The 26,022-nt window shown below is 37.4% G+C and overlaps 1 non-coding gene across 1 annotated transcript; it reads left to right on the plus strand.

The window, feature by feature from the left end:
* Window positions 1–4,850: 4,850 nt before the first annotated feature.
* On the plus strand, window positions 4,851–4,957 carry LOC131175675 (small nucleolar RNA R71). The gene has a single exon (XR_009145867.1). It is a non-coding gene; the product is annotated as a small nucleolar RNA R71 (small nucleolar RNA).
* Window positions 4,958–26,022: the final 21,065 nt, after the last annotated feature.

Consider the following 26,022-nt stretch of genomic DNA (forward strand, 5'->3'; position numbering starts at 1 on the left):
TATGAAACAAAATTCAATATGAAAAAGAAGAAAAGAAAAGTTCAGAAAAATTTTTGGGTTGCCTCCAAAAAAGCGCTTGTTTATAATCTTTAGTTGGACTTTGCTTGTTAATGGTCTGTCGGTAGGATGGTCGAGAGTGCAATTGACTCCCGTTTCTATGGCTTCTCTTTAAAAGTAAGGCTTCAGCCTCTGCCCATTGACCTTAAATGCACCTGAGGTTTCACTCCACACTTCTACTGCTCCATGTGGAAAGACTTGGGTGACCTTGAAAGATCCAGACCATCTTAATTTAAGCTTCCCTAGAAAGAGCTTCAATCTAGAGTTGAATAAGAGGACAATATCTCCTTCTTTTATCTCTTTCCTTGCTATGTGCCTGTCATGCCATCTTTTGGTTTTATCCTTGAAAATTTTGGCATTTTCGTATGCATCCTGTCAGATTTCTTCCAACTCATTCAGTTGTAGGAGCCTTTTCTCACCAGTAGCTTTGAAGTCAAAATTTAGGATCTGAATTGACCAGTAAGCTTTATGCTCAAGTTCAATAGGGAGATGGCATGATTTTTCATAAACCAGTCGGAAGGGTGTTATGCCAATTGGGGTTTTATATGCAGTGTGATATGCCCATAGTGCATCATCTAACTTCATGCACCAGTCCTTCCTGGATCTGTTTACAGTTTTCTCCAAAATCTGTTTCTGTTCCCTGTTTGATATTTCTACTTAACTGCTGGTTTGAGGATGATAAGGTGTGGCCACCTTGTGAGTAACTCTATACTTTTTCAGTAGTGTTTTGAATTGTTGGTTGCAGAAGTGACTTCCTTCATCACTGATTATTGCTTGCTGTGTGCCAAATCTTGTGAAGATGTTCTTCTTAAGGAACCTTGTGATCACTCTAGCATTGTTGGTTGGTGTCACAATTGCTTCTACCCATTTCGACACATAATCAACTCCAACCAGAATATACTTATTTCCGTGGGAAGAGGGAAATGGGCCCATGAAGTCTATTCGCCATACATCAAACAATTATATCTCGAGTATACCATGCAGTGGCATTTCATTCCTTCTTGAACTGTTACCTGTTCTTTGGCATTGATCACAACCTAGCACAAAGGATCTTACATCCTTAAATAAATGTGGCTAGTAAAACCCTGCTTGCAAAATCTTTGCTGCAGTTTTTGAGGTGCCAAAATGTCCTCCATATAGTGATCAATGGCAGTGATAAATGATACTTTCCATATCTTCCTCTGGTATGCACCTTCTTATCAGCCCATCATTACATCTCTTATACAGTAGAGGTTCCTCCCATAAGTAATATCTCACATCATGTATGAATTTCTTCCTTTGCTGATAAGTCATATTTGGAGGCAGTACCCTACATACAAGAAAATTAACAAAGTCAGCGTACCATGGAGCTTTAGAGAATGCAAGTAATTGCTCATCAGGAAATGAATCATCAGTTGGCAAATCTTCGAAGTCCTCTGTGTACTCCAATTTTAGTCTAGAAAGATGGTTAGCTACTACATTTTTGGATCCTTTTTTATCCTTGATTTCAAGGTCAAATTCTTGCAGGAGTAGAATCCATCGAATCAGCCTTGGTTTTGCTTCCTTTTTATTCAAAAGGTACCGAATTGCAGCATGATCTATGAATAAAATGACTTTTGACCCAATGAGGTAAGATCTGAACTTGTCCATTGCAAACACCACTGCTAGGAATTCCTTCTCTGTGGTGGCATAATTGATTTGTGCATCATCGAGTGCCTTGCTAGCATAATAAATAGCATGGAGCTTTTTATCCTTTCTTTGCCCAAGTACTGCTCCAACTGCAAAGTCACTAGTGTCACGTATCACCTCGAATGGTAGCTCCCAATTTGGTGGTTACATTATTGGTGCTGATATCAGGACTTCTTTGATCCTATTAAAGGAGACAAGGCAATTTTCATCAAAATCAAAGGGAACATCTTGACTTAACAAGTTAGTAAGTGGCTTAGCTATTTTGGAAAAGTCCTTGATGAATCTCTTGTAGAATCCTGCATGTCTCAAAAAGCTTTAAACTCCCTTGATCGATGCTGGTGGTGGCATGTTTTCAATGATCTCAATTTTTGCTTTATCAACTTCAATTCCTCTTTCTGATATCAAATGTCCTAGAACTATGCCTTCCCTTACCATGAAGTGGCATTTTTCCCAATTTAGGACCAGGTTTGATTCTTCACATCTTTGCAACACCTTAGACAAATTAGCTAGGCAATCATCAAAAGTAGTTCCATAGATAGAAAAATCATCCATAAAAACTTCCATGATATCTTCAATATAATCAGAAAAGATAGCCATCATGCATCTTTGAAAGGTAGCAGGGGCATTACAAAGACCAAAAGGCATTCTTCTATATGCAAATGTTCCATAGGGACAAGTGAATGTTGTCTTTTCTTGGTCTTCTGGGTGAATAGGAATTTAAAAGAATCCCAAATACCCATCTAGATAACAGAAATAAGAGTGTTTTGCTAACCTTTCTAACATTTGGTCGATGAAGGGAAGAGGGAAATGGTCTTTTCTGGTACCACTGTTCAATTTCCTATAATTTATGCACATTCGCCAACTAGTGACTACTTTAGTAGAGATCAGTTCATTGCTTGTATTTTGGATAACAGTTGTCCCACCTTTTTTAGGAACTACATGTACTGGACTAACCCATTTACTATTAGAGATATACCTGCATCTAATAGTTTTAAGATTCTTTCTTAACTACTTCTTTTATGTTTGGGTTAAGTCTTCTTTGATGTTCGATTATGGGTTTACTATTTTCTTCCATGGGTACCCTATGCATGCAAATCAAAGGATTGATTCCCTTCAGGTCTTCTATCTTATACCCTATGGCTTTGCTATGAATCCTAAGTTCTCTTAGCAATTTTTCCTCTTCTAACTTAGACAGGCTAGCATTGATTATTACAAGATATTTAGAATTTGAGTCCAGAAATGCATATCTTAGCGAGGAGGGGAGAGGCTTAAGCTCTACCTATTTGGTGTTTTGCTGGAGCTTACCTTCGGTTTGTTCCTCCTTCAACTTCTCCATCTTGGAAGCCTTAGCTAAGGGTATGGGTGGATGAGTTGCTAACTATTGTGCACAGGCTGCTATTTCTATATTTTCATCATCCATTGTGTGGCTGTGCATAATACATGCTTCAAGAGGATCTTTAGGATGTGTCTTATGAAATTCCTCTTTAACTCGTTCGTTAATTATGTCAACCTTAAAGCATTCATCAGGTTCAAATTTGTGTTTTATTGTGTCGAACAAGTTGAACTCCACTTCTTCTTCTCCTACTTTGAGGGTTAATCGTCCATTTCTGATGTTTGTGATGGCTCTGGCAGTTGCCAAGAATGGTCTTCCCAATATGATAGGAATTTTAACATCTTCTTCCATTTTAAGGACAATAAAGTCTACTAGAATGAAGAATTTACCCACTTTGGTCGGAATGTTCTCCAGTATTCCTATAGGATATTTAACAGATCGATTAGCCAATTGCAATGAGATTGTTATGGGTTTCAGTTCCCTGATCTCCAGCTTTTTGCATATTGAAAGAGGCATTAAACTGACGCTTGCTCTAAGATTGCAGAGGGCCTTATCTATTTTCTTATTACCAATGAGGCAAGGTATGGAGAAGCTTCATGGATCTTTCAACTTTGGAGGCAGTTTGTTTTGCAGTATGGCACTGTATTCCTCTGTTAGAGCTACTGTTCCACAGTCTTCTAGCTTTCTTTTCTTTGATAGAATTTCCTTAAGAAATATTGCATAGGATGGCATCTGAGAAAGTACTTCAATGAAGAGGATATTGATGTAAAGTTTTTGTAAAACCTCTAAAAACTTCCCAAACTGCTTGTCCAATTTGGCTTTCTGAAATCTCTGAGGAAAAGGTAGGGGAGGCTAGTATGGCTCTGGTAGTCTCTTTGCCTTCCTCGCTTCCTCTTCCTAATCTTTCTTAGCTTCTTCCTCTTTTTTCTCTGCTTGGTCTTTGGATTTTTTTATGGTTTCCTTTGTTGGTTCTACCTTTGGTTATACTAGAGTTCTCCCACTCCTCAATGTAACTGCCTTACAATGCTCCCTTGGGTTCATTTCTGGTTGACTAGGCAGTTTGCCAGCAGCTTTACTTGAAGAACTTGCTTGCTGAGCAAATTGGTCCATTCTGGAAGTCAGTTGTTTAATCAATTCAGTTTATTGTTGTTGAGCTGCTAGGAATCCTTCCATCATGGTTTTCATAGTCATTTTTTGTTCAGGTTATTGAGGTTGGAGAGGTAGTGATGATTGTGCAAAGTTTTGACCTCTGTTCTAAAATCCAGGAGGTACTGGTGGTTTGTACCCTCGTTGCTTGTTTATTGGCTGGTTCTACTGATTGGACCATGAGAAATTTGGGTGGTTCCTTCATCCAGGGTTGTAAGTATTTGAATATGGATTGTTTGGCTGCCTTTGGTTGAAGTTTCCTCCATTATTCACATAGTTCATCTGTTCTGTGGAGGGTTCATTAAAATTGCTGTATTCCGAACTCATGTAACCTCCTCCATAGCTATCCTCATATTGACTACTTGTACCAACTGCGTTGGCTTGCATCTTTTCGAGTTTCTTGGTGAGCTGATCAAACTGAGCATTTATCATACTTAGGGCATCTACTTCCAGGACCCCTGCAGTTCTTCTTGCATTTCCTCTTTCATTTGACCACTCATAATTATGGTATGCAACCCTTTTTAGAAGTTCAAGTGCTTGTGGCACTGTTTTCTCCATTAGATCACCCTCTGCAGCTGAATCAACTGTGCTCCTTGTAGAGGGTAGTAACCCATTATAGAAATTTTGCACTAATAGCCAATCTTCTATACCATGGTGTGGACATTCCCTCTGCAGGTCTTTGTATCTTTCCCATGCATCATAGAGTGATTCTCCTTCCTTTTGTCTGAAGGTGTTGAGCTCTAGCCTCAGTTTTGCAGTATTTGCAGGTGGAAAATATCTTGCTAGAAAAGCTTGAGAGAGGTTCTCCCAAGTAGTGAACGTTCCAGCTGGTTGAGAAAGTAACCACTTCCTTGCTCTGTCCCGAAGAGAGAATGGGAATGCTCTGAGTCTTATTGCTTAATCAGACAATCCATTCATCTTGAATGTATCGCATATGGCAAGAAAGCACTGGAGGTGATAGTGTGGGTCTTCTGTGGGTGAACCTGCAAACTGGGTTTGTTGAATCATTTAGAGCCATGCTGGTTTTAATTCAAAGTTGTTGGCTTCCACTGTGGGTCTAGTAACACTGGGCTGAAATCCTTGGACAGATGGATCTCCGTAATCTCTCAAGAGTCTTGGTCTATCATTATTATCGGGCATGGTTGGAATTTCAGGATCTCCTTAACCGTGCTCTTGATGTTTCCTTTCCTTACTGATGGCTTTCAGAGTTCTGTCTATCTCCAGATCACAGTCTAAAATTTCTTCTTCTGGCCTTATTCTGGTCATATACCAGATTGAGCACCTGAGAGAAAAGAAGAAAAAAAATATAACCAGTAAAATAAAATTATATAATAAATGTAATTGCCTAAATCAGCTAAATTGCCTATCGCTTGATATTACTATAGCCAAAGATCCCTGGCAACGGCGCTAAAAACTTGTCTCGCTGGCTTTACAACCCCGCAAGTGCACAGATCGCTAACAAGTAATAAAGTGATAAGTAGAGTATCGTTCCCATGAGGATCTTTGTTTAGCAAGTACCAATCTACACAGTAATTTTGACTGTCTAGGCTATCGAATATTTAGGGAATGAATTTTGTTAACTTTAAACACTAGAATAGTAAACTTAAAATGAAGTAATCTATTTTTTAAACAATTCTGGAGTTAAGATTTCACACTTGAATCTTATTAGGAATGTTATCTCGTTTATTTACTAAATTGAGGATCGTTTTCCTTGATGGAAATTAGCCCTAAGTTATCCTAAATCCTTTCTCAAGGCATCTAGGGTGTATTTTAATTAACTCAAACCCTACTTTCATGGTGATCAAATTAATTAAAATCCTTTAAGACCTTTGACCAATTTTTAGGTTCCACAACGGTATCAGCCTATGTCTAGGTTAGAATTCCTAGGTTCAAGATCTTGATTTTCTAATGTTAATCTTCACCTTTCAGTCCTTCAATCAACATCTACAATCATGTCTAAGTGGGTACCATCACATAGCACGCATTAGGATCATAAGAAATTAAATAAAGAAATGAATCTAGAATCCAGTAAATAAAATTTAATGTTCATCCATAATAATAATTACAAGCATTACTCTCCCAAATCTAGAATAAGGAAACTACTCACTCATGGTGAGTTCAACAAACATCATGATAAAAGGTAAAAAACAATAAAAAGAAAATCATGTAAAAGAAATCAAGCAATAGAAATCTGTCTAGGGAGATGAAACGAAGGAACCGAAGATAGTTTGCAGCTTTGATCTTTTGGAGCTTCAGTTGGAAAACTTCTTTTGGTACTTTCTGTCTTTTTACCTCTCCAAGCTTTCCTTTGCACACCCATTCTTTGGGGCTTTACCCAAACACCTGAAATAATGCAGAAAACATGGAATTAAGGGCTTGGCAATAGAATTTACAAAAACTAATGAAATCAACTACTATGCATGAAAATACTTGCCTAAATGCTATGAATTAGAATACAAATGTGCTTAAAAACATCTATACAATTCAAGTGTATCAGGTACCTAACACCTTCCCTCTTCTGTACCCACAGTCCCAAACTTGGGCTATTGGGCTTATTGTAAGAGAAGGGAAGTGGTTTTCTACGAGAGGTAGAGTCACCATCCACTTCACTTCTGAAGTATTTGTCCTAGTTATCTTCTAGGTGATAACTCCAGTCAATCCTCTACCTCTCGAGGCATTTATGTCTAAACTCCATGGTAATGTTGTGGAAATATTGAGCTAAACCGATTGGAGAACAACTCACTACCCACCCCCCCCCCCCCCTCCCGGCCCGGCGCCACCCCACCCCCCTCCCCCATATAAACTAATTATATAGATATATATTTATGAAATTCATAAAGGACATAACATCTCAATAATACAAATGAACGGTATGAGTATAATGCAAGAAATAACTGTGGATTATTCTTGTTCATTATTTATGTTATTTAAATATATTTATCAAATTTGATACTTAGAGAAATTTGATTATATGAATAAAAAAATATGCACATAGAAATCCCTATAAATAAATAAAATAGGACCCTAAAATATGTTAAAATAATAATGCGATAATAATTATAATTAAGGAAATAGAGAAAAGCATAATGGAGTTCATATAATTAGGAGAAATCTCTGTAGAAGTTTTCTATTAAGGCAATTTTATTATTTATATGCTATCTGAATTTTCAGGAATTGTAATATATTTATTCCTTTATTGAATAACGTAAATAAGGGAAAATGAAATAAATTAAAGATACATTTCCCTTCTTTTGTTTTCTCCTTCGAGGATAAGAGCTAAAGATGCAATTAGGGAACTCGGGTTATGAGTACCAAAGGCCAGTGCCTCAATATTTGTTAAAAGGTATATATAAATTTTAAGGACCACTTTTTTATGGCATGTAATTTATTTAGAGGTTTATTATGCTTACTGCACCACATTTTATGATGTAAATAAATTATTTTCTCAAATTTTGTTATTTAAAATTTTTATGACTTATATAGGCCTTATGAATGTTTAAGAAGAGTTCAAGCTTGCTATGAGTTCTATTGGCTTCTAGCTTACATATCTCCCTAACGCTAATATCGGTCCTGGATTTGGGTTATTACAAGACTATAAATAATTTAGAGCTCTTCAAGCTTCTCCAACAAGCCCTAATTGCTAGCCACATACTCACACACATACACTCCAAGTTGGCCCTAGATTAGTGGGGTTTTGGAATGTTCTTCACCTTTCTACCCACCATACATATGAGCTAACTCTCCCCATAAATTCATTAGTGTCTTAAGGTGTCCAAGAAAGCTTCTGATCCAAAAGACTCAAGCCAAATCAAAGGCATATTTTGAGGGCAACCTTAAAACTCCATGCTCATGTGTTAATGCATTTTGCTCCTTTTTTATTTCATCACTTTGATAACTTGTTATTTTGATTTTGGTTTAATTTTTATTAGATAGTTCACTTTTTTCCACGTTGTTTAGGCTTTTAAATCATTGAAAAATAATTTTTCTACATAAATTTATGATTCTTTGAACTTGTGCATTTGTTCTAGCACACAATTGCAAGCATCCGAATTTGGGATGGACATAACTTGAGGTAGTTGCTGCCCCTAGGTAGAAGTTGAGGTGATAAATGTAAAGTTATGTCTTCAATTTCAATTCCATTTGTTTTAATATGTACTGATATTTTCTCTTCTGTTTTATATGTTTTCTAATGACTTTTTTTTTTTTTTGGGCAAATGATGGCTGAATGGAGTGGCCAGGGTTTTGAGAACCCTTGATCAAATAAGGGTCAGCCCTAAACTGACATTTTAGTTCCTTTCCTAATTTGTATTTAATTCATTTTCCCATTTGAATGTCATGTTTTTAAAGGTTTTTTTTTTTCATATTTCAATATGACATGTTAGACATATTTTTGCATAAATGTTCATAATTTTTTAAGTTGATTTGCTATTTTTAATAAATGTTACAAGATTGCTACCCCATACAGTGACGTTGAGATTTTATTATAAGTTTATGTTCTTATTGTGATTTTATTTGTTCGGATCATGTACTAACCCTTTTAGTTTTGTTTTGTATGAGTTTATTGAGCCTTATCATGGAAGCTTGGTGGTAGAATGAGAGAGGATTAGGCTTTTAATTTCTAAATTGAATTTTAGCACCAATAGGACCTGATTTTGGTTATTTCCTTTTTTAAAATGAACGGATTTTCTTCCTAATTCAATTTTATTTTAATTTAATAAATTATATTATTTAACTGTATGAAATTTAATTTCCATAAATAAATATGGTAAGTCCAAATCCCACAAAAGGAAGGTAAAGCATATCAAAAAAGTAAGGAAATCCATGGAGAAACTCATGCCACACACCTAAGGCCCATCTAGAAGACCTTAAAGCCCACTTTAGAGTCTCAGACCACTTGCACGGGGTAATAGGCCCATAAAGCCTTGTAATTTTTATATTATCTTTTCAAGGCCTTTTTTAAAATAATTTTTCATGGATTTTAATCTTTTCTCCTCCCTCTTTTCTTCAATGTAGGATTAAAGGTTTAGTTTCTATTATTCTCCCTCTTTCTATGGATGTTTAAATTATGTAAGGTTGCCAAAGCATGAAGATGACTTAGAAACGTGTTAATAGGGCAACTTGGTAAATTAAAATTAGAGATATTCATGGAAGCCTCATATGCCTTAGGTTTTCTATTTACTTTTCTATGTTGTTTATGACATTTATTATGTATAGGAAACAATATATGCGTATGTACCCTTATTTATTTCCTTATTTGATAAGATTCATGTGTATATTTTATAGCTACATTTTGCTTCAAATAAGAAACTTAAAAAAAAAAAAAAAAAGAATAACAATACAAGCTTTAGGAAACAATTAGTGGAGACCAGCCCAATAAATTAGTATTAGATATGTCTGGGCGGAGAGGGTGCATAACACCTTCTCTCTGTTATACCCACTATTCTAAACTCATGTCCTTTGGGCTATGGTAAGGATAGGTAGTGGTCCTCTGTATGGGGTAGAGAAGTCACTCACCACATCCCTTTTGATTGTCTTGGTTATTTCCTGGGTGACAACTCTTGTCAATCTTCCACCTTTGTAGCATACATCTAGGTGCCATGTTAGTGTTATGAAAAGATGGCACCAAACTAGGTTGGGGTTCAAAAATGCCGCTCACATATACACCACTAGCAATAGTGAATGTTTATCCAATTTCGATATAAAGAGCTCATGGTTCCACAACTAGATATGTTACCTATCACGGATGTTCTCATGAAGTGCAATTAATGACTTAAGTATTGAAGATACTATCCAAATCAACCAACTTGTGCTCTTACTTATTTTGGAGATTCATACCCATAGAAAGGTTATACACACGCACATAATAGTCTTTGAAGCATATGCAATGATAATATATAATTATTTTACTTATACATATAACTATTAAAATTAATTATTTAAACTATATTATTAAATTTAATATTAATTTATTTGATCCTATAAATATTTATCAATTGTTTATAATAGATGTAATAATATCTCTAACTATGTTTTATTTTTAAAAAATTATGTTCTAGTTAATCTAATTATTAACAAATAATATTATTATAATTATTAAATACAATATTGTAACGCTCCTGCTCTAACTACTAGAGGAATTATCCACTTTGGCTCACCCCATCCTGAGTCTCACGGTTTTGTCCAATAGGTAGAATTGAGAACTTTCCAAGAAGTCACTCATCCTAGGATTTCTTTCAAGCGAGCTTGCTTAACCCCGAAGTTCTTCCAACTCTCTAGACCATTCCATCAAAAGACGCCTCTAGTGATTAGTTTTTCCCATTTCAATGTATAATTTTGTTCATTCTTGCCCCCCATTTTGTCAAGGTCTCAAGCGAGGCCCCGCCTCCAACTGCAGATTATTTTCCCTTACCGCACGGGATGTTACAAGCCCACCAGATTCCGCATGGTTCGTCCCCGAACCACACATCTACTAGAGGGGTTCCAGCTCTGATACCATCTATAATGCCCTGATCCAACCATTAGAGCAATTGTTTGCTTTGGTCCATCCCATCCTGAGCCTCACAGTTTTGTCCCATAGATGGAATGGAGAACTTCCCAGGAGATCACCCATCCTGGGATTTCTCTCAAGTGAGTATGCTTAACCCCGGAGTTCTTCCAACTCTCCAGGACATTCCATCAAAAGGCGCCTCTAGTGATTAGTTTTCCCCATTTCAATGTATCATTCGATTCATTCTTGCCCCCCATTTGGTCAAGGTCTCAAGTGAGGCCCCGCCTCCAGCTGCAGATTATTTCCCCTTGCTGCACCGGATGTTACAAATATAATAAAATAAAAAATTATAACATAATTAATTTTATCAATTTGTAACTATATTTGTTAAAAAAAAAACCATATTTGTTAAGTTAACCTAAAAGAATATTATTTTGTAAAATTATAAAAATAAATTTTAATAAGAATTTTATGTAGGATTAGAAATCTAGTGTTATAAATTGAAATTAATGAAAATAAAAGTATATCAATTAAATAAAAAATTATAAGTCTATAAATAAATATGATAGAAATTTAGTTTTCTTATACAAATTTTATAATTAAAATATAAATTTCAAAATTTTAAGTTTTTTTAATTTATACATAAATTTTATTATATAATTTCTTATTATTTCATATATTACTATACTTATAATTTTATAAAATATATAATCAATGTTAAAAATAAAACCCAAAACACTTCTTTGTCTCCTCTAAGAGTTTATGTATGAATGATGTATTATGAGTTTTTGAGAAGTTGGATAATATATTGTATGAGTTATATTATAAATGAGTCTTATAATTTGTCTGAAATACTATATGCATTATGACTTATATTCTAAAAGTAGTTGGACTGATGTTGTTGATACTACTTATTCTTTGCAGAGGATTTCTCTGAATTTGATCAAATTATTTTTTATTATAAGCAGTTATTTGCACACAAATCCGATTGGACCTTGGCTTAAATTTGGAAACAAGCTAATGTAGCTGCTCACTCTCTTGCTAGGGTAGCTACCTAATATGCGAGTCCCACTTATTGGTCTAAGCCTCCGAGCTTATTATGTAATGTTCTTTTTTCTGATGTTATTCCAAGTGTTTTCACTTAACATTTTGAGTTCTACGTTAGGCGTGTTGGGAAGGCCTATTGGCTTGGATTTTGTCACGACCCAACCTATGGGCCGGACCGGCACTAGGACCTGGGCCAGCTTAAAGCTCCCGAGGCCCGTAGCAAGCCTAACTATTCATTAACCCAACTCTAAGGCCCATTTGGGCCCAATTTCAAGAAATCAACCGGATAGAGTCCGGCCATAAAATGGACCTACCAACGGGGAGTTTTTGACTCACCCGACCTGTAAACCCAGTAAATACTCAATAGAGGAGCTCAGCTCACCCTCCACATACTCATATCATCATAAAAACATATGGGAGCTCAGCTCCCTCATCCAATCCATCAAACATGCATATCATTATACGTTTACAGGTCCAACATGGTAATAATATTACAGACCAAAATCAAATAAATACTTCTAACACATGCGAAAATTCTAGGAGTAAATAAAATTACACAAATATTGATAAACAACCTGCGAATGAGAAAAGCAGGTTAACTACAATAAAATCCTCCTGTAGCAGGGAAAAATATTAAACAGGAGTGAGCGTTCGACTCAGAGAGTAAAATATCAATTTTAACCATAATCTCTATAACTATCTAAAACTAATGCACCCTGTAGAGTGGAATGCAACACCAGCAATAATTTCACAACATAACATCAAAAAGGTAATTTGGAGCACTCACGCACCCAGTAATATCAATCATAATATATATGGGAGCTAATCCCCTATACAGCTCTCTTAATTCCAACTGTGCCAGCGAAGAACTCAGCTCGGACTTCCACTTAATAACCAAATCGGGGTCCCAGCGAAGAACTCAAACCGTGTCTACCTGTATGACCGGGTCCCAAATGAAGATCTCAAGCCGTGTCTACCCGTCCTATCCATAGTCCACACCACATCACACGCACGCCAACGCACACACACTGCTCCAAATTACCATAACAACATATATGGCACTTTCACAGTTATGAATGCAACATAAATCGTGCTTAAAGTTTATCTACATAGATATATGCATATAAGTGATGCATGGGCATGCTTGAACATATAATAATAGTGAAATTACAATTAAAATTAATATTTTACTCATAGACTTGACAACGGTCACTGTGGCGGCTGTGTGGAGGAAGAAGGCTGTCTCGGCTCACCTGACAATTACATTACAATTATTTAATACAAATGACTCAATACAAATCAAGAAAAGACCAAATACGTCCTAAGTCGTGCCGAAAATCCGGCAGAGTCTCCCTTACACCTAGGACCTACCCAACCTGCAAAAGGGCTCAAAACACACTTCTAAATCCACAATCCATATATCCACAATTCAATCACATCACACAGCTCCTCCTGGGCCCATCAAATCAGTCATCCATCACAGTATGTAAAATTTCAATTTAGTCCTTATAATTGATCATTTTCACAAAAACTGCCCAAATAAGCTCTAAAAATTCTAAAACTTTGCCCTGCGGTCCTTAGCAATATTACTAGGCTATTAAAAAAAGAATCATAATTTTATGAGCTACCACGAATATTTTATGGATTTTTAATCCTATTTAAACTCTAGAAAATTACGAAAAAGCAAAGTTCGGGTTTACCTTTGCCGATTCCGACTTCAGGGACGCGCTCAGGACATCTGACAATTGGGGGGTAGCCAAAATCTCGGTCCAATTCGGAGACTTTTCCGGTAACAGGTCTGTCTGGCCAGAAATTCACAGACCCGGACAATTGTCGAATTTCCTCGAATTGAGGATACCTACACGAAGCCCACAACACGGGGGTTAGTACATAAATTTTACGGAATTTTCTAAGCTCATTTAATACTCGGAAAAACACTGCAAAGTTCCGTGGGACCTACCGAAAAACGGTGTCGAAAAAATTTGAAATTTATGTCGCCGCGAAGCTCTCGACTAGTGGAGAGCTCTGGTACTCTCGGTTTTCTCGTGGGGTTCACGGTTTGTGAGAAATCTAGCCCAAAAGTCAAAATGGGCTAAAACTTCTGGGGCAAAAATTGGACAAACCGCTCGATGGATTTCGATGTTCTTGGTGTCTATGGAAAGCTCTCGACGAGTAGATGAGTTTAGACACAAGACCCGGTCCGGCCGGATCGGTCGGATTTTGGCCGAGAAGACGAACGGTCGCGCGTGCGCGTTGCTCCACTTCGGGCGCCGTTTTCCGGCGTTCCAAGCGGTGGCCGGTGGGCTGAGAAGGCTGGGGGTGGGCGCCGGCGAGCTGGGGTGGCAGGGGAGGCGGCGGTGCGGCAAGGGGAGGAGAGAGGAGAGAGAAAAAGGGAGAGAAGGGGAGGGTGCTCGGGACGCGCGGAAGAAAAGAGAAGAAGAAAAAGGAGCCGATCCGATTCGACCGGTCCGATCCGATCCCATTCGAATCGGCCAGTTCGATTCGGAATACAAAATTTTGAATTTCTACTCTGCCTTGGGACCGAAAACGAGGTCCAAAAATTTTGAAAAAATTCTAGAAAACTCAGAAAAATTTGTAGACTCTAAATATATTTTTAGTTTTGCCACATGGTCTTTAAATTAATTTTTAAAAATCATCAAAGTTTTATATTTTCGAGAAATCAAACCCGATTTCGAAAATCAGAAAAATTTCAAATAATTTCCTAAAATTTAAATAAAATTAAAACATCAATATTTGCCCAAAAATAATATATTTAAAAATTAGGGGTGTTACATTCTTCCCCCCTTACAGAAAATTCGTCCTCGAATTTTACACAAGGCAGAATAAGGTACATGATCAAACATTGAACAGACAAGGGTACTTGCTACGCATGTCCCGTTCTGACTCCCAGGTGCATTCTTCCACTGACTAACTCCTCCACAAAACCTTTACCATAGGGATCTGTTTTGACCTTAGCTGTCTCACTTGGTAGTCCACTATGGCTACAGGTTGCTCCTCAAATGTCAAGTTCTCTTTTAACTCTATTACATCCGGCTGTAGTACATGAGAAGGATCTGGAATGTATTTCCTGAGCATGGAGATGTGAAACACGGGATGAACGTGAGAAAGGTTGGGTGGTAGCTCCAACCAGTAGGCAACTGCTCCAACTCTATCAGTAACCTCAAAAGGTCCAATATACCGAGGTGCCAACTTGCCCTTCTTTCCAAATCTCATGACTCCCTTCATTGGAGAAACCTTTAGGAATACATAATCGCCTATTGCAAACTCCACATCCCTCCGTCTGGGGTCTGCGTAACTTTTCTGCTTACTGAAAGCTGTTTTCAATCGTTCCCTGATTAAGGGAACTACCTCTGAAGTGTACTGCACTAGGTCTACATCATGCACCTTTGCTTCTCCCATTTCCGTCCAACACAGAGAGACCTACACTTTCTTCCATATAGTGCCTCATAGGGTGCCATCCCTATGCTGGAATGGTAACTGTTGTTGTAGGCAAACTCCACCAAAGCTAGCTGATCATCCCATTGACCTCCAAAATCCAAAACACTCATGCGAAGCATGTCTTCCAGTGTTTGGATTGTCCTTTCGGACTGTCCGTCTGTCTGAGGGTGGAAAGCCATACTAAAGTTCAACTGTGTGCCAAGTGCTTCCTGCAACTTCCTCCAAAACTGAGAAGTGAACTGGGGCCCTCTATCAGATATTATGGAAGCCGGAACTCCATGCAATCTAACTATTTCTCGAATGTAGAGTCGGGCGTACTGTGCCACAGAATACATAGTCTTCACAAGCAAGAAGTGAGCTGATTTGGTTAAACGGTCTACAATTACCCATATAGAATCATATCCTCACGTGGTACGAGGTAACCCAGTCACAAAATCCATAGTAATCATTTCCCACTTCCATTCTGGGATAGGGAGCTCTTACAGCTTCCCTGACGGTCTCTGGTGTTCAAACTTCACCTTCTGACAAGTCAAGCACTTGGACATGAAGTCTGCTGTGTCTCTCTTCATGCCATTCCACCAATAGCTATCTTTCACATCATTGTACATCTTGGTAGAGCCTGGGTGGACACTGTACAGTGTATAGTGTGCCTCTCGCATGATTTCATCTCTGAGATTATCCACATCGGGCACACATATCCTAGAACCTTGCACTAGGGCGCCATCATTGGCAAATCCAAACTCACCACCTTCACCTTGCTGCACTCTTTCTATGATCTTCATCAATTGTTGGTCTCTGTGCTGGGAAACTCTAACTCTGTCTCGCAAGTCTGGCCTCACAAAAAAATGAGCCAATAATAGCCCCTCATCTGAAAGATCTAGGATTAAACCTTGATCCATCAACTCATGTACTTCTTGAATCAACGGTCTCTTCTCTGCTGAAATGTGCGCCAAACTGCTAGAAGATTTTCTGCTCAAAGCATCTTCCAATACATTGGCCTTCCCAGGGTGGTACTGGATGGTGCAATCATAGTCTTTTAGAAGCTCCATCCATCTTCTCTGTCTCAAGTTTAAATCCCTCTATTGGAAGATGTACTTCAAACTCTTGTGGTCGGTGTATGTCTCGCACACTTCACCATACAGGTAGTGTCTCCAGATTTTTAGTGCAAAGACTACAGCCGCCATTTCCAAATCATGGGTGGGGTAGTTCTGCTCATGCCTCTTCAACTGCCTTGAAGCATAAGCCACTACTTTTCCATTCTGCATCAAAACACACCCTAGGCCAACTCTGGAGGCGTCATAATACACGGTGTATCCTTCACCACTCATTGGTAGTGTCAACACAGGGGCAGTGGTTAGACACTCCTTAAGCTTCTGGAAGCTCTTCTCACAGTCATCTGTCCAAATGAATGGAACATTCTTCCGAGTTAACTTAGTTAGGGGAGCCGCTATCCTGGAAAAATCTTGCACAAAACGCCTATAGTAGCCAGCTAGACCCAGAAAACTTCGCACCTCAGTGACTATTGTAGGCCTAAGCCAATCAGTTACAGCTTTAATTTTCTTGGGATCCACTTGAATACGTTCCCTAGAAACCACGTGTCCCAAGAATGAGATGCTTTCTAGCCAAAATTCACATTTTGAAAATTTGGCATATAGCTGGTGCTCCCTCAAAGTCTGCAACACCATTCTCAAGTGCCACACGTGTTCTTCCTCGGTCCGAGAGTATACCAAAATGTCATCTATGAATACGATGACAAAACGGTCCAAAAATGGCTTGAACACCCTATTCATCAAGTCCATAAAGGCTGCTGGTGCATTAGTGAGTCCAAAAGACATCACCAAGAACTCATAATGACCATATCTTGTCCTGAATGCCGTTTTGGACACGTCCTCATTCCTGATTCTCAACTGATGGTAGCCTGATCACAGGTCTATCTTGGAAAAGAATCTAGCCCCTTGGAGCTGATCAAACAGATCGTCGATCCGAGGAAGTGGATACTTGTTCTTCACAGTCACCTTGTTCAGCTGTCTATAGTCAATGCACAACCTCAATGACCCATCCTTCTTTCTCACAAATAGAACAGGAGCACCCCAGGGTGAAGTGCTCGGACGTATGAAACCTTTGTCCAATAGCTCCTGCAGTTGCTCCTTTAACTCTTTCAATTCTGCTGGGGCCATCCTGTAAGGTGGCATTGATATGGGGTTTGTACCCGGAACAACATCAATGCAGAACTCTATTCCCCTTTCTGGTGGCAACCCTGGAAGCTCTTCAGGGAAGACATCCATGAATTCTCTGACAACAGGAACATTTTCCATGTTAACACCTTCTACATATGTATCTCTCACCAATGCCAAATACCCTTGACATCCACGCCTCAATATTTTTCTAGCACTAATTGCTGACACCAAGTTATATGGAGCCACGCTCCTGTCACCATCGAAGCTAAACTCTTCCACACCGGGTATGTGGAAATACACATTTTTGTTCCTGCAGTCTAAAGTGGCATAATGAGTTGCCAACCAATCCATCCCCAAGATTACATCGAAATCCATTACTGGTAGAGGAACCAAGTCTACTGGGAGAATCTTTCCATCCACTACTACTGGGCTACCCGGAAAAACCATATCTACATCTATGTTGTCACTAAGTGGGGTAGCTATCGACAAAGGGCATTCTAAAGTTGTAGGGTTTCTACCCAATCTCATGGCAAACACAGGGGAGACAAATGAGTGCGTAGCACCCGGATCTATTAAAACACGAGCCTCATAGGAACAGACCAGAAGAATACCTGCCACAACTGCATTTGAAGCCTGAGCATCCTGATGGGTCAGGGTGAAAACCCGAGCTTGACCCTTACCCTGAGTGGCAGAACCCTGATATTGACTTCTACCTCCTGATCTGCCTCCAAATCCACCTCCCCCTTGTCCTCGGCCCTGTTGGCCACTGAACTGACTGCCTGCCATGCTGGAAGCACCCGGATACAACTGACGAGGAACATTTGCAATAGAACCCTGTGACCCCATCTGTGGCTCACTGAACACTGGGCATTCCCTAGCAAAGTGACCTGGTTGGCCACACCTGAAGCATACTCCTAAACCCATCATACAAGGTCCTGAATGTCCTCTTCCACACTGTGCACAAGGTGCCAAGGAGGATCCTGAACCAGACCCAGAACTGTTGTACCCTGAAATGTGACCACTACTGGATCCATACCCTGGTCTGAACCCTCAGGATTTGTGTCTAAAACCACTCCTCTTATTTCTGCTTCTTCCTCTGTAATTAGTTTGGCCACCACTATCTGTAGTAGCCATGGGGGGAACACCTGAAGAACCCTCTGCTCTATTTTTCTTTGCCCTTCCGCTGTCATCCACAGTATAGCTAATCTCTATCTGTCTGGCTCGATCAACTACCACGTCAAAAGACTGATCTGACATCATGGCCAGGTTTACATACCTCCTGTCAAGCCCTTTTAGGAACCTCTTCACCTTCATATTTTCTGTAGCTACTGCTGTAGGGGCATACCTGCTCAATTCCAGAAATTCTGTAGCATATTCATCTACAGACCTGCCATGCTATCTTAAGGCCTCAAAGGCCCACTGCTTTTGGTCTCTAAAACTTTCTGGTATAAACCGGTTGTTGAACAGTTCCACAAACTGAGTCCACGACAAACCCTCCATCCGAGGTAATATGTAGTCATTCATCCATTGTCTAGGCATAGGCCCCATGACATGCTGCATACACTCTATAAGTCTTCTATCAGTCAACTGCAACTCTGTTCTTGCCTGTCTGGAGGAATCCAAAAACCGATATGCATCGTCTGACACATCATAAGTACCAGGCACCAACTTCTTGAAATTTATGATCTGTTTGTAAGGTTCCCCTCTTGGTGCGGTGGACTGCTGCTGCTGTGGAGGGTGGACCACATACTGCGCCATCATATCGATGGTCCTCTGCAAACCAGCTAGAGTAGCTGCCATGGGATCCATGGGACCCTGTGCCATGAAAGACTGATCCTGAACTGTTGGCAGCTGCTCTTCTACTTGAGCAGCTCTAGGCCTCCTACCCCGCCTCCTTGGGGCAAATGCCTCATCCTGTGCTGACACCTCGTCAGGCACATCTGGTTCTGGTGCAGTGGCAGCTCTCCTGCTTCTACACATTTTCCTGAAATTCAGCAGCATTAGCCCACAAAATTCAAAACTGCACATTACATAGCTCTATAGACTCATGTTTACACACAATATATAAAGCAGAAACTAGAAGCAAAGATGACAATGCAAGACGAATGTGGACCCTATTTTTCCGCATGTGACTCCTAGTAGACTCTTCCCAACACTTAGACAATTTTTCCCTATGAATCTGGAGCCTAAGCTCTGATACCACATTTGTCACGACCCAACCTATGGGCCGGACCGGCACTAGGACCTGGGCCAGCCTAAAGCCCCCAAGGCCCGTAGTAAGCCTAACTATTCATTAACCCAACTCTAAGGCCCATTTGGGCCCAATTTCAAGAAATCAACCGGACAGAGTCCGGCCATAAAATGGACCTACCAACGGGGAGTTTTTGACTCACCCGTCCTGTAAACCCAGTAAATACTTAATCGGGGAGCTCAACTCACCCTCCACATACTCATATCATCATAAAAACATATGGGAGCTCGGCTCCCTCATCCAATCTATCAAACATGCATATCATTATACGTTTACAGGTCCAACATGGTAATAATATTACAGACTAAAATCAAATAAATACTTCTAACACATGCGAAAATTCTAGGAGTAAATAAAATTACACAAATATTGATAAACAACCTGCGAAGGAGAAAAGCAGGTTAACCATAATAAAATCCTCCTGTAGCAGGAAAAAATATTGAACATGAGTGAGCGTTCGACTCAGAGAGTAAAATATCAATTTTAACCATAATCTCTATAACTATTTAAAACTAATGCACCCTGTAGAGTGGAATGCAACACCAGCAATAATTTCACATCATAACATCAAAAAGGTAATTTGGAGCACTCACGCACCCGGTAATATCAATCATAATATATATGAGAGCTGATCCCCTATACAGCTCTCTTAATTCCAACTGTGCCAGCGAAGAACTCAGCTCGGACTTCCACTTAATAACCAAATCGGGGTCCCAGCGAAGAACTCAAGCCGTGTCTACCCCGAAGAACCGAGTCACAGCGAAGATCTCAAGCCGTGTCTACCTGTCCTATCCATAGTCCACACCACATCACACGCACGCCAACGCACGCACACTGCTCCAAATTACCATAACAACATACATGGCACTTTCACAATTATGAATGCAACATAAATCGTGCCTAAAGTTTATCTACATAGATATATGCATATAAGTGATGCATGGGCATGCTTGAACATATAATAATAGTGAAATTATAATTAAAATTAATATTTTACTCACATACTTGACAACGGTCACTGTGGCGGCTGGGCGGAGGAAGAAGGCTGTCCTGGCTCACCTGACAATTACATTACAATTATTTAATACAAATGACTCAATACAAATCAAGAAAAGACCAAATACGTCCTAAGTCATGCCGAAAATCCGGCAGAGTCTCCCCTATACCTAGGACCTACCCAACTTGCAAAAGGGCTCAAAACACACTTCTAAATCCACAATCCATATATCCACAATTCAATCACATCACACAGCCCCTCCTGGGCCCATCAAATCAGTCATCCATCACAGTATGTAAAATTTCAATTTAGTCCTTATAATTGATCATTTTCACAAAAACTGCCCAAATAAGCTCTAAAAATTCTAAAACTTTGCCCCGCGGTCTTTAGCAATATTACTAGGCTATTGCAAAAAGAATCATAATTTTCTGAGCTACCACGAATATTTTATGGATTTTTAATCCTATTTAAGCACTAGAAAATTAAGAAAAAGCAAGGTTCGGGTTTACCTTTGCCGATTCCGACTTCGGGGACGCGCTCAGGACATCTGACAATGGGGGGGTAGCCAAAACCTCGGTCCAATTCGGAGACTTTTCCGGTAACAGGTCTGTCTGGCCGGAAATTCATAGACCCGAACAACTGTCGAATTTCCACGAATTGAGGATACCTACATGAAGCCCACAACACGGGGGTTAGTACATAAATTTTATGGAATTTTCTAAGCTTATTTAATGCTCGGAAAAACACTGCGAAGTTCTGTGGGACCCACCGAAAAACGGTGTCAGAAAAATTCGAAATTTATGTTGCCGCGAAGCTCTCGACGAGTGGAGCGCTCTGGTACTCTCGGTTTTCTCGTGGGGTTCATGGTTTGTGAGAAATCTAGCCCAAAAATCAAAATGGGCTAAAACTTCCCGGGAAAAAATTGGACAAACCGCTCAATGGATTTCGGTGTTCTTGGTGTCTATGGAAAGCTCTCGACGAGTAGATGAGTTTAGATACAAGACCCGGTCCGATTGGTGGCCAGATCGGCCTAATTTTGGCCGGGAAGACGAACGGTCGTGCGCGCGCGTTGCTCCACTTCGAGCGCCGTTTTTCGGCATTCCAGGCGGTGGCCGGTGGGCTAGGACGGCTGGGGGTGGGCGCCGGCGAGCTGGGGTGGCAGGGGAGACCGCGGCGCGGCAAGGGTAGGAGGGAGGAGAGAGGAAAAGGGAGAGAAGGGGAGGGAGGTCGGGATGCGCGGAAGAAAAGAGAAGAAGAAAAAGGAGCCGGTCCGATTCGACCGGTCCGATCCAGTCAGGTTCGATTCGGCCGATTCGATTCGGAATACAAAATTTTGAATTTCTACTCTGCCTTGGGACCGAAAACGATGTCCAAAAATTTCGAAAAAATTCTAGAAAACTCAGAATAATTTATAGACTCCAAATATATTTTTAGTTTTGCCACGTGGTCTTTAAATTAATTTTTAAAAATCATTAAAATTTTATATTTTCTGGAAATCAAACCCGATTTCGAAAATCAGAAAAATTTCAAATAATTTCCTAATATTTAAATAAAATTAAAACATCAATATTTGCCCAAAAATAATATATTTAAAAATTAGGGGTGTTACAGATTTAAAATGAACTTAATATGTTAAGTTTTTCTTGGTTTTGTTAATAAAATATTATTTATTTAAAAGAAAAAAAAGTAGTTGGATTGATATACATATTCGATATCATATTCAAGCAATATTGTACATATACGTGCAATTGTGTTATGCGTCACTCCATATCAATAAGAAATAAATACTTGTTTTTAGTTTAAGTGTGGGATTAAAAAACACTGATAAAAGACCAAATCAAATGCAAATTTAGTAATGACTGCATAAGTGTTAGGGTACTAAAAAATTTTTTAAATTTCTATATGCTATGACTTTTTAATTTGCATGTAGGTAATTTTATTCAGCAGTGTAAAATTAGCAATAATTTTACTTAAATAGCCTAAATTTGTCAAAACTAAAATGAATTATTGATATTTTTATTAATCATGTCAATAAACTTACTCTTGATTTTTCGAAAAACACAAATATAGGTATGCTGATTATAGAAATTAAATTCTTTATGTTTATTTTTTTTAATTCTTTTCATTAATATATCAGATTTTAACATTTTAATCAATAATAATTATTAATAAAATAAAATTTACTTTATAAAAATAAAATTATGATAAAATTTTTAATGAAGTAATCGTTGATTTTAGATAGATTTCTTCTTCTTATTCTTCAATAATAATAATAATAATAATAATAATAATAATAATAATAATAATTTATGAAAATTTCGTTTGTGTTGTACTAATGAGAATAATAGTACATTAATGTTTTATAATTTAATTAATTAATTAATTTTCAATTATTGATTAAAAAAATAAATCATCTTTAATTGCAAACAAATAATACACAAAGTGGAAATTCTGAATCAACTTCAGTTTCTTTTTAGTATAATTTCAAAATACATGTTTTATTATAGAAGTTTTATAATTAAAATTTTAATTTTAGAAATATAAACAAAATTCTTAACCAAACATGAATAGGAATTATAAATAAACAGATTTATTATAAATTGTTATAATTAATTTTTTATAATAAAAATAATTAAATAAATAGCTAAATAATATTAATACTATAATTATATTAAGGACGTTTTTATCGGTTGATATGTTCACCCCTATATGTGTAGTATAGAGGAAATTAAAAAGAGTATACAACTGAGCATACGCTTAAGGTTCAAAAGGATCCAAACATTCAAGTTTGTAGTTAATCTTAAGCTTACCTTAACTCCTTAAGCAATAAGCATGGCCCTTGTAGACCCTTACTAATTAAGAGCCAAGAAACCCAAGCTTTCACATAAGTTCCCATGGTTCAATTCCTACCTTGTCGTAAATGGCCGCGTAAGCAAGTACCTGACTATCCTGAGCTGGTCACTCAGGCTTTTACCAAAATAATGGATTCTATGCGTAAGTTGAAGTGCATAATTATATATATACACTAGGGAATGGTATGTCCATGCTTTTGCACGTCGCCAATAATAATTTTAATATATATAAATATTTTAATTTTAATGTGTAAAAAGAAAATATTATTTTAAATTTATTATTATTCTATATTTTATTTTTATTACTTTTATATAAATTAAACTTTTTATCTTTCAAAATCTTTTGATGAAAATTTTATAATAAAAATAATAAAAAATAGAGCAATATAGTAGAAGTATTGATTAAAGATTTAAAATAATTTGAGATTAGTTAAATCATAAGATAATTTTCATCACTTTAAAATATTAAAATTTTTTATATCCTCTTAATATATTAAAGAAATATACTATATTCAAATATTATTTTTATTTAGTAATATTTTATTATTCTACAAAAATAATATTAATAATCTAAAAAGCATAAAGATGGTGCAAAAGAAAAAAAAAAATTATATGCATGTAATATATTATAGGCATTTAGAATGAATACATATTAATACATTATAACTTACCTAATAATAATGACTACTTGTTAAAGCATTAAGTGAGAAATCATTAAATAGTTTGGGCCATTGCTATCGTGAAGCAAATAGAATTACAAATAAGCTAGCTAATATAGATGCGTTTTATTTTATGAGCCTTCATGTGTATCAATCTCCTCCATCAGAGGTGGTTGCTCTTCCCTAATGGGATATTCAAGGCATTGCCTAGCCTAGGATGGTACACTACCAAAAAAAAAAAAAAAAGATTATTGCAACCAACTGAAATCATTTGCTATTAACAACTAATTTTGCAATTAATTTATGATTTTTATTTTTTTTTCGTAAAATAGTTAATTTTAAAAAAATTTAGTAATCGATGCAAAAATCAGTTGGTAAATTGATTATTATTAGTAATCGATTTATAATTGGTTACTAATAGCAACCGAAAGATTTATTTTAATTATCTCCAAAGTTAGCAATCGATCTGTAATTGGTTACAAAAATTAGCCATCGATTTGTAATCAGTTGCAAAAATCGATTATTATTTGCAATCAATTCGTTGTCAGATGCTAATAGTAATTGATTTTTGTAATCAATTGTAAATCGGTTGTCAAATTTTTTCTCTAAAAAATTTCTGCTCAATTTTTTGTTTTCTTCTTTTAATTTGCAACTGATTTGCGAATCGATTGTTAACAGCAATCGATTAAAATTATTTACTTTTAGCAACCGATTTTGCAATTAATTTTTTCCTCCAAAAATTTTCACCCTTTTTTTGTTTTCCTTTTTTTTTTATTTACAACCGATTTGTGAATCGATTGCTAACAGCAACCAATTTTGCAACTGATATTTTTCCTCTAAAAATTTTTGCCCAATTATTTTTTTTTTATTTGTAACCAATTTGCAAATCGGTTTCTGAAAGCAACTGATTTTTGAAGCTAATTAAAATCGGTTGCTATTAACAAACAATTTTTTTCCCAAAAAAATTTCGCCCATTTTTTTCTTTTTTAATTTACAACCGATTTGCAAATCGGTTGCTAACAGCAACCGACTTCTACAATCGATTGAAATCGGTTACAAAATTTTTCGTAAAATTTTTCGTCCAATTTTTAAAAGAAATCAACAATGAATAATCTGTTGCTAATTTGCTTATATAAACCACTACTCATTTTCTTGTTAGTTATGTGTGCCTTAGAGCATGCACTAATCTTGTAACTTGTAAATAACATTGTAAATATTATAATGGTAATGAACGTTTCATTTAAATGTTATGTGTGTTTAATATCATATTTATTTGAAATTGTCCATTAGCAATATGTTATGTGTTCTATTCTTATGAGATAAGAATATGAGTGACAAAATATATGGAACATTTGTTATAAATCAGAGTTCGCAGCTGAAGAATATTTTGGTGGGCACATTATATCCAAAGAGCTGTCACCTCTTTTTATCTCCATTGATTTGTATGAGATACTGATGAATATGGAATAATGAGCCTCATGCCATCTGATGTGAGATATCGGGATAAATACAGTGAACACTTATGAGATAAGTAGGTCGAACTTGTGACGTTCAGATAATATGAATATGGCGTTTACTCGAGTCAATAAAATGTTATCTGTCATACTAGTGCATATAATTCTTATAATTGAGATGACACGGTTGTCTCTTATATGGGTGGTTTGAGTTTGATACTACTTAAATATCTATACTGTGTATGGATACTTTGGTGTGCATTGGCTCAAATTAGTCATATGTTGGGACAGGTGTTCAGTCAAGAGGGGATTCGTAGCCTTGAGTAAATAGGGTTAAAAGTCCTATGCGAATTTGAGCTGTTCTTGACAAGATTAAGTTCCTGGCCAGGACAGATGACTTTGTCAGGAAAGATGTTTCCTGATAGTAAAGTCTTA

The sequence above is a fragment of the Hevea brasiliensis genome, chromosome 17 (genome assembly GCF_030052815.1).
Source record: "Hevea brasiliensis isolate MT/VB/25A 57/8 chromosome 17, ASM3005281v1, whole genome shotgun sequence".
Classification (NCBI taxonomy): domain Eukaryota; kingdom Viridiplantae; phylum Streptophyta; class Magnoliopsida; order Malpighiales; family Euphorbiaceae; genus Hevea; species Hevea brasiliensis.